Source organism: Apodemus sylvaticus, chromosome 7, assembly GCF_947179515.1.
Source record: "Apodemus sylvaticus chromosome 7, mApoSyl1.1, whole genome shotgun sequence".
Lineage (NCBI taxonomy): Eukaryota > Metazoa > Chordata > Mammalia > Rodentia > Muridae > Apodemus > Apodemus sylvaticus.
Genome location: NC_067478.1, coordinates 99,628,820 through 99,635,962, shown reverse-complemented (window position 1 = coordinate 99,635,962; position 7,143 = coordinate 99,628,820).

Here is a 7,143-nt window from a genome sequence, read left to right as displayed (position 1 = left end):
ACCATCCAAGCTCTTCGCAGCAGCATGGTCCAAGGATGTCAATATGGGCAACAAGGGCCATGGACACCACTATGATTTCCAGTGAAAGACTGGCTTTTTAAATATTTATCTTTATTTATATGAATCCTTGCACCTCAATGTCCTTTCAGAGTCTGCAGAGGTCAACAAAGTACATCAGAACTTTTGAAACTAGAGTTACCAAGGGTTGTGAACTTTGGGGTACCAGGAACTGAACCTGGAACCTCCCCAAGAACAATTGCTTTTGACGGCTGAACTCTCTCTAGCTCTGTTAGATTAATTTTTGTTTGTTTGCTTTTCATTTCCCAAGGGCAGTTGTGCCATTTACAAATAATGGGAATTTTCCCCATACTTCAAATTCTTAATTTTTAAAATCCCTCCCTCCACCCTCCTTCTCTCTCTGCATTAGAATCCATTTGTGACTTTAAACAGAACATTGATGTTGGGCATCATGACCATTTCCCTGCATTTCATGAAATTGCTTTCAACTGCCCTCTCCCTCAACCCTGCAATCAATTTGGATTTTGTTCATTAGAACCATAAGTGTCTTTAATCAAATTCAAATGCTCCTCCTGGGACACAGTTATGACTTCTAAAATGAGCACAAGCTTATTTTTACCCCAATGCACTTGCATCCTCCTTTGATATCCTTGTGTGTTTTTCTTCTTCTCAGGCACTGGTGTCTTGAGTTGTCTTGGTCAAGCCTTGACTTGCTGTATTCACACTCCTTAGCTTCATGATTTCTTCCACTGCTGGGTGTAGCTCAGTCCTGTTTTGTCGAATGCTTTGAGTCTGTGTTATGCAATGAGGTTGGTTTGTAAGAGAATTCTATTTCTTCTTTTTTATACCATATTTTTCTGGTTTATAAATTTATCTCAGAAAATGAATGTTTTTTTTTCTTTTTCCTGGTCTTGAAAGAAGTTGAAATTGATCAGAATTATTTGAATGTTCTCCCTTCAGGAAGCTTAAAAACCCATTGATTTGTTTCCATTTGTCCCTTTTCATCTTAATTTTTTGTCCATATTTTTCTCTTTTTGACTCTTAGTCTCTGGATTATGTCTCTTTAATTCTGTTATATTTATCCTTATGGTATTCATGTCTTTGTTTTAAACTTTAATTATTCATATTGGACTTGACCTACTTTACAGCAAATTTACTTACCAAAATTTGATGTGTAAGGTTTGTCAGTTTTTGTCTGATTTTCATTGTTATTAATTTTTGTTCTTAACCTTAGCTGTATATTTTCTTCACATTTAGCTTATACTCTTGTTTTTTTAACTCTATTTTCTTAAATTGGTTCCTTTGTCCAACACATTATACTTTCTTTGTTTTTGTTATGTATATTTAAACTTAAAGATCAAGAACTACTACTTTAACAGAAAATTGTGTTTTTTATAATTATTTTGTATAGTGTTTACAATTTCCCAAATCACCTTTATTCATAAGTTATTTTATGATGTGTTTCCAAATATTTATTCCTTCTGTTTTTTTCAAATTATACTTATCTGTTAGGCATATTAGTACATACCTATAATGCCAACACTTAAGAAGTAGACACAGGAGGATCAGGAAATGATGGCCTTTCATAGGTATATAGGAAGTTGCATACCAGCTTATGTTATATGAGATCCTGTCTCACAGATACACACTTAACTTTTAGGCAGTTAAGTAATGTGATTTCCTTGATGATGATTTTTCCATGATAAAAGGTCCCAAGCTTATGTGATAAGAAAGTATGATTGGAAGTAGTTATTGGGTATGGTCTTCTACACCTATATATTTCTTTCTCTTCATACTGTAAAACCATCTGGTTTATTGATTCTTGAAATAGGAATACTAAACTATCTTCAAGAATGGTTCGTTTCTGATTTTCTACTGGCGAGTCTGTGAAGTATTGCTTTGGAAGTGTAAAACTATGACATTGTTGTATATAACACAAAGATCTTCTCCATGAATTTCAACTTTAAACAATATAAGATGACTCTTTCTGGGGGATTGTTTTTGAGGACATTCTTTTGTTTGATACTAACGTAACAGAAAGTCTTTTTTATTAGAATTTTTCTATAGCATCTCCTTCCCATTTTGTTAGTGCTCAGTACATTTGGTGGCTTATGTCTGCATATGTGCTTGAGCTGTACTCACCAATAGGCAGATGATGGGCAGCACCAACTGGATTCAGAACATTACCTTTTTTTGAAAGGTAATGAGTTTGGAAGGAAGATGTGTTAGGGATAAGTTGGAGAGAAAGAGTGTAGGCGGGTATGTACAAAACATATTTACACATGTATAAATTTTAAAAAGAAATTATTATTAAAATATAGTCAGTAAAAGGCTGCTTTTTAACTTGAGAGGCATTATTTACTAAATGGATTAACATAGTTTATGCCTTCATCTTATTCTTTATATTTGTATCAGCTGTTTATGATTTGATCCCCTGTCACCTCATGTTTTGCAATGAACAGGATGCAAAAATCTGTGTTTCATTTTACTTTCACTTAGTTGAGGAATTTCACATCTGATTCTTTTTAGGAGTTATCCGAGACATTTTAACAAACATGCTGTCCTTAAGGAAATACAGAGTTCTCCCTCACAAATCAGCTTCTTTGTTATTTTACTCATTTTTTCTTTTGGACATCAGTAAAGAATGGTGTTTACCATTAATTTATGAATCTTTTTGAATTTCCATTTGTTTATGAATCTATACTTTCTACATTCTTGCTTTATCTTTCCAAAGAAATTGACTTTGTGTTTTTGAATAGATCTATTTTGGTTAAGCATATTCTGATTTTTAAATCTGAAAAAAATCTTTCTTTTGCCTTTTCTGTAAAAGATAGATTTCTGGGTTGTCACTGCGTCTTCTCAACACTTTGAAGATATTTCACTCCTTTCCGGCCCCTATTGTTCCTGCAGAGAGTCATCTGTCAATAAAATGCTTAGCCCTTTGGAAGGAATCTGTCTTTCCTTGGAAATACTTTTCAGGTTTTCAAGATATATTTTCCTGTTCTAAACGCTCCTATTAAGGGCTCTGGTGGTGGATTGCAGTACATCGTGTGGTGTGTGATCTATTAGTCTTTGTAAATCTGAAACTCTACCTCTCTCATTCACTATGGACTATTTTGGGTCATTTACTCCTTGGGAACTGCTTCTCTCTAGTTCTTTAGATTGTTTTCCTAATGCCGGGACACTCTAGTCTCTCTGTCTTATTTTTCTTCATGCAGTTCATTGCTTTTAAATATATTTTATGGCATATTTTAAATTATTTTTTTCACTTTTTCTGTGAGTACTAATTCCCACATCTGCTATATAACCAGGTCAGTAAATTTTTATTTCAATGATTATTTTATTCCTCTCTAGTTGTTAGGTTTGGTTCTTAACCAAGTATGCTGGCTTTTTAATATTGTCCATTGTTCTTCAATGTAGTTTAACAGTCTTCTTATTGCCTTTAACATATGCATTATATTTTATGGCTATTCTTAAAATACCTATAATGGTTTTAGATCTGATTTCATGATCTACTCTTTCTGATTATTCTCTCTTGGGTCTGTTTCCTTGTATGTTCTGTGGGCTTCTTTCTTGGTAAATCATCCGCTCAGAATTTGAAGACTACATTTGTAGCAATAAAGTTGAATTTACTTCCACTGTGAATGAGGATTGTTAATCTAGAACCACTACAGACTAAAATTGCTTGTTAAGGTTTTCCTGGGTCTAATTAACTCTGGCTTTCTGGTCCATCACTTCAGAAAACTCTGCCATTTGGCACATACTTCTATACACTAGAAAGAAAAGTTTAAGAACCACTTGAAGATCAGGCTTATACATAGTTAATTTTTCTTCATTAACATAATTAGAGTTTAAAATGACATTCTTGTGTTTCTCTGATACACGGTATAATGAAAATAATAATGGGTCTACTGACCAGTCTTTTTCTAAGCATTTTTTATTCTTGTTTCCCCCTTAGTTTTAATATTTTAAATTATAAAATAAAGAAATTCTTACCAGAATCACTTCCCCTCATTAGGGTTAGTAAGTGGATGGCTGTGGAGACTTGGTCTATGTAGACTGGACTGAGGAAGAAAGCATCTTTGGAAGCAAGGGCAGTCAGAAGGTGAAGGGGTACACACAGCTAAGAGTAAAAAAAAAGAAGAAGAACCACAGCAGGGCAGAACCTTATCCAAGAGGATAAGCTCAGGGGTAAAAGGTCAGGTGATAAAGATTGATACCAGAAACATGAGAGGACAGAAAATGTTTCAGCTTGAAATAAGTTGCCCGGGGTCAAATTCTATGTAAGAATCTGGTTTACAAGTGTAAGACTTTGCAGAGTGTGTGGAAGGACCCCATAAGACTCAGAGCATCAGAAGTAAGGCCCGACTCACCTGAGTTTTTAATTATCCATGACTTTTCTTGTGTTTTTAAAGATTTCATGAGCTAGACAAAAAGGAAGTATTTTTAAGAGAACACCTAATTGAAGTGCTGTACAAAACAAGCTGAGGGAACAAAAGAGATTAGGAATTCTCCACTGTCCTCTTGACCCCTCTGTATTCTAGAATATCTCAAGCTGCATAAATTATTACATTTATGGAAAGGATAGAATATTAGGATTTTGACTTAGGTTTTGTGACATTTGTATGCACGAGATCAAGTTTTCCAGTGCTCCAGCATGGGGGAGTGAAGGTGCTCCTTCATTATCTGAGGAGCCAACAGTAGTTGATGGCTTCTGGGGCAGGAGAGTCATTTTTTAAGGGCGTGTCCCCAGTATGTCAATCGGAGTCTAGTAGATGGCCTTATATTTCGGATTATATAAACAGCACAAACTGAGCTCAGTGAAAAAAACTAAAGAGGGTGTGAAGGTGGAAGGGCGTGGGGAGGTGGAGTAAGTGAACCCAGGAAGAGTTAAAGAGAGGAGTAGATGACTATGATCAAAACACATTGCATGAAATTCTAGCAAATTAATGAAATTACTATATTTTAAAAGAATTATGCCAATTCCATGCTAAATTTATAATATAATTTGTCACTCACTAGTAAATATGTTCATTAATTTACTGATTCATCTGCTTTACAACTTCAAGAATCTGTATCTCAGATATTTCTAGCCACAGAGATACAGATGTGAACAAAATGACAAATATCTCTGCTTTCCAAAAGACTGTACAGGATGAAACAGAAAATAAGGATGGACAATAATATATGCTAAGAGATGATTAATTATATTTGATGAAAAATATATAAATCTGCTAAGTAGATTAGGGCAGGACCTAAGCTTGACTGACTGGATAGGACAGGCTGCTTCACAGAAGGAGGTGATATTAGCAGCCTATTTGACAAAGTGATATCTGTATCAGAATCTGAGTGAGTGAGGGAAGAAACTAGATCAAGGTCTAGTCATAGGCTATGAGGCAGGATCTGCATTGATATATCAGAGAACAGCATGGGTGGGAGCTACCACCAGTTGGCTGGAGTAGTGGTTATAATAAGCAAGTTGGCAGTAGGTAAGAAGAAAGGAATAGAGAGGGAGACAGAAGACAGACACTGGAGGCTTGGAAGGATGAATGAAAATTTACTTTACTTTGAAAGAGAAGAAATATCATTGATGTTGTCAGTGCTACTGGAAACATTTAAACACATGATCAGATTTGTATGTTTTAAATAAATACTCTGGTTTGTGCACTTAAAATGGACTGCAAGACAAATGGGAAAGGAGACCAGAAAGTAGGTGGGCTGTTGCAAAACATCATAGTTTGCTTTCTGTTGGTGTGGTAAAACACTGATCAGAAACAGTTTGGAAGGAGGGAAAATTTTGTTGTTGTCTCATAGATTACAGTCCATTATTTGAAGAAGTAAAGACTGGAACTCTAGGCAAAAGCTTACCGCAGAAATTGCAGAGGAACGGTGCTTCTTGGCTTGCCTCCATAGCTTGTACAGCTGGATTTATAATTACAGATCCAGAGGTGGTAAGACTCACAGTGAGCTGGGCCCTTGACATCAACCATTACTCAATAAATTGCCCCTCAGGAATGCCCACAGGCCAGTCTGGTGGGTGTAATTTTTGTTGAGGGTCCATCGTCTCAAATGAATGTAGTTTGTGTCAAATCAACCAAAACTATCAGCTACAGGATTTTGCAAAGGATCTTGGCACCTTGGTTTAATAACAAATGGATGATTGGAATAGTGTTCAATTGAAAGGAAATATTTTCTAGTGCACACAAAGCCCTGTGTTCAGTCTCCAGCACCACATAAACTGTGTGTGGTGGTATGCACCCATAGCCCTAGAACTCAGGATGCTCACACAGAAAATCAAAAGTTCAAGCTATCTTTCACTCCATACAGATTTGAGGCAAGCCTAGGATAGGTGAGACCTTGTTCCAAAGAAAAAGTGATACAGAGTTTCAGAACTTGTTTTGGATCTCTGTGAATATATATTTGTGTGTGTGTGTGTGTGTGTGTGTGTGTGTGTGTGTGTGTATACATACATATATGTGTACACATACACACATACACCATAATATATATATATATATATATATATATATATATATTACCCAATTGAAAAGATGTGGAATTCACTCAGAGAAAGATTATCAAGATAGAAAATTGATAAAATATAGGTTAATAGTATAGATTAGAAATACTTTCTGTATTTTCTCATATTCATGTTAATACCTTATCTCTGGGGAGAGGAGGTGGCTGTTAGTTTACTGCTGTTAGTAATTTCTAGAGAATGTGTGCTTCCTTTTAGTGATGTACATGAAAATATGAAGTTACATAAAAAGAAGCACATTGATAGGCAAGTATAACAGTTTCTCTTCAAAGATTGACTTCTATCTCTTTAAATGTGTAAAATTTATTCACACACAGTCAATGGAGGCCTTTCGCTTCCAAGTTATCTTACTAAATAAATAACATGTGAATTGTATTTCAGATGGAAATGTGTGGAAATACAGTTTCTTTCAAGGATCCATTCAGCTAATCAGGGAATTTGATGAGTTAATAACCTGGTCTTGGCTCTTGTCCTGTCTGGATTTTTTTCTTGCACAAACTATGTGAGAGCTATTTGATATTAAATCCATTCTTTAACTACATATGACTTTATGTATGGCACGTATTCTTTACTTAGTTATTTTTAAG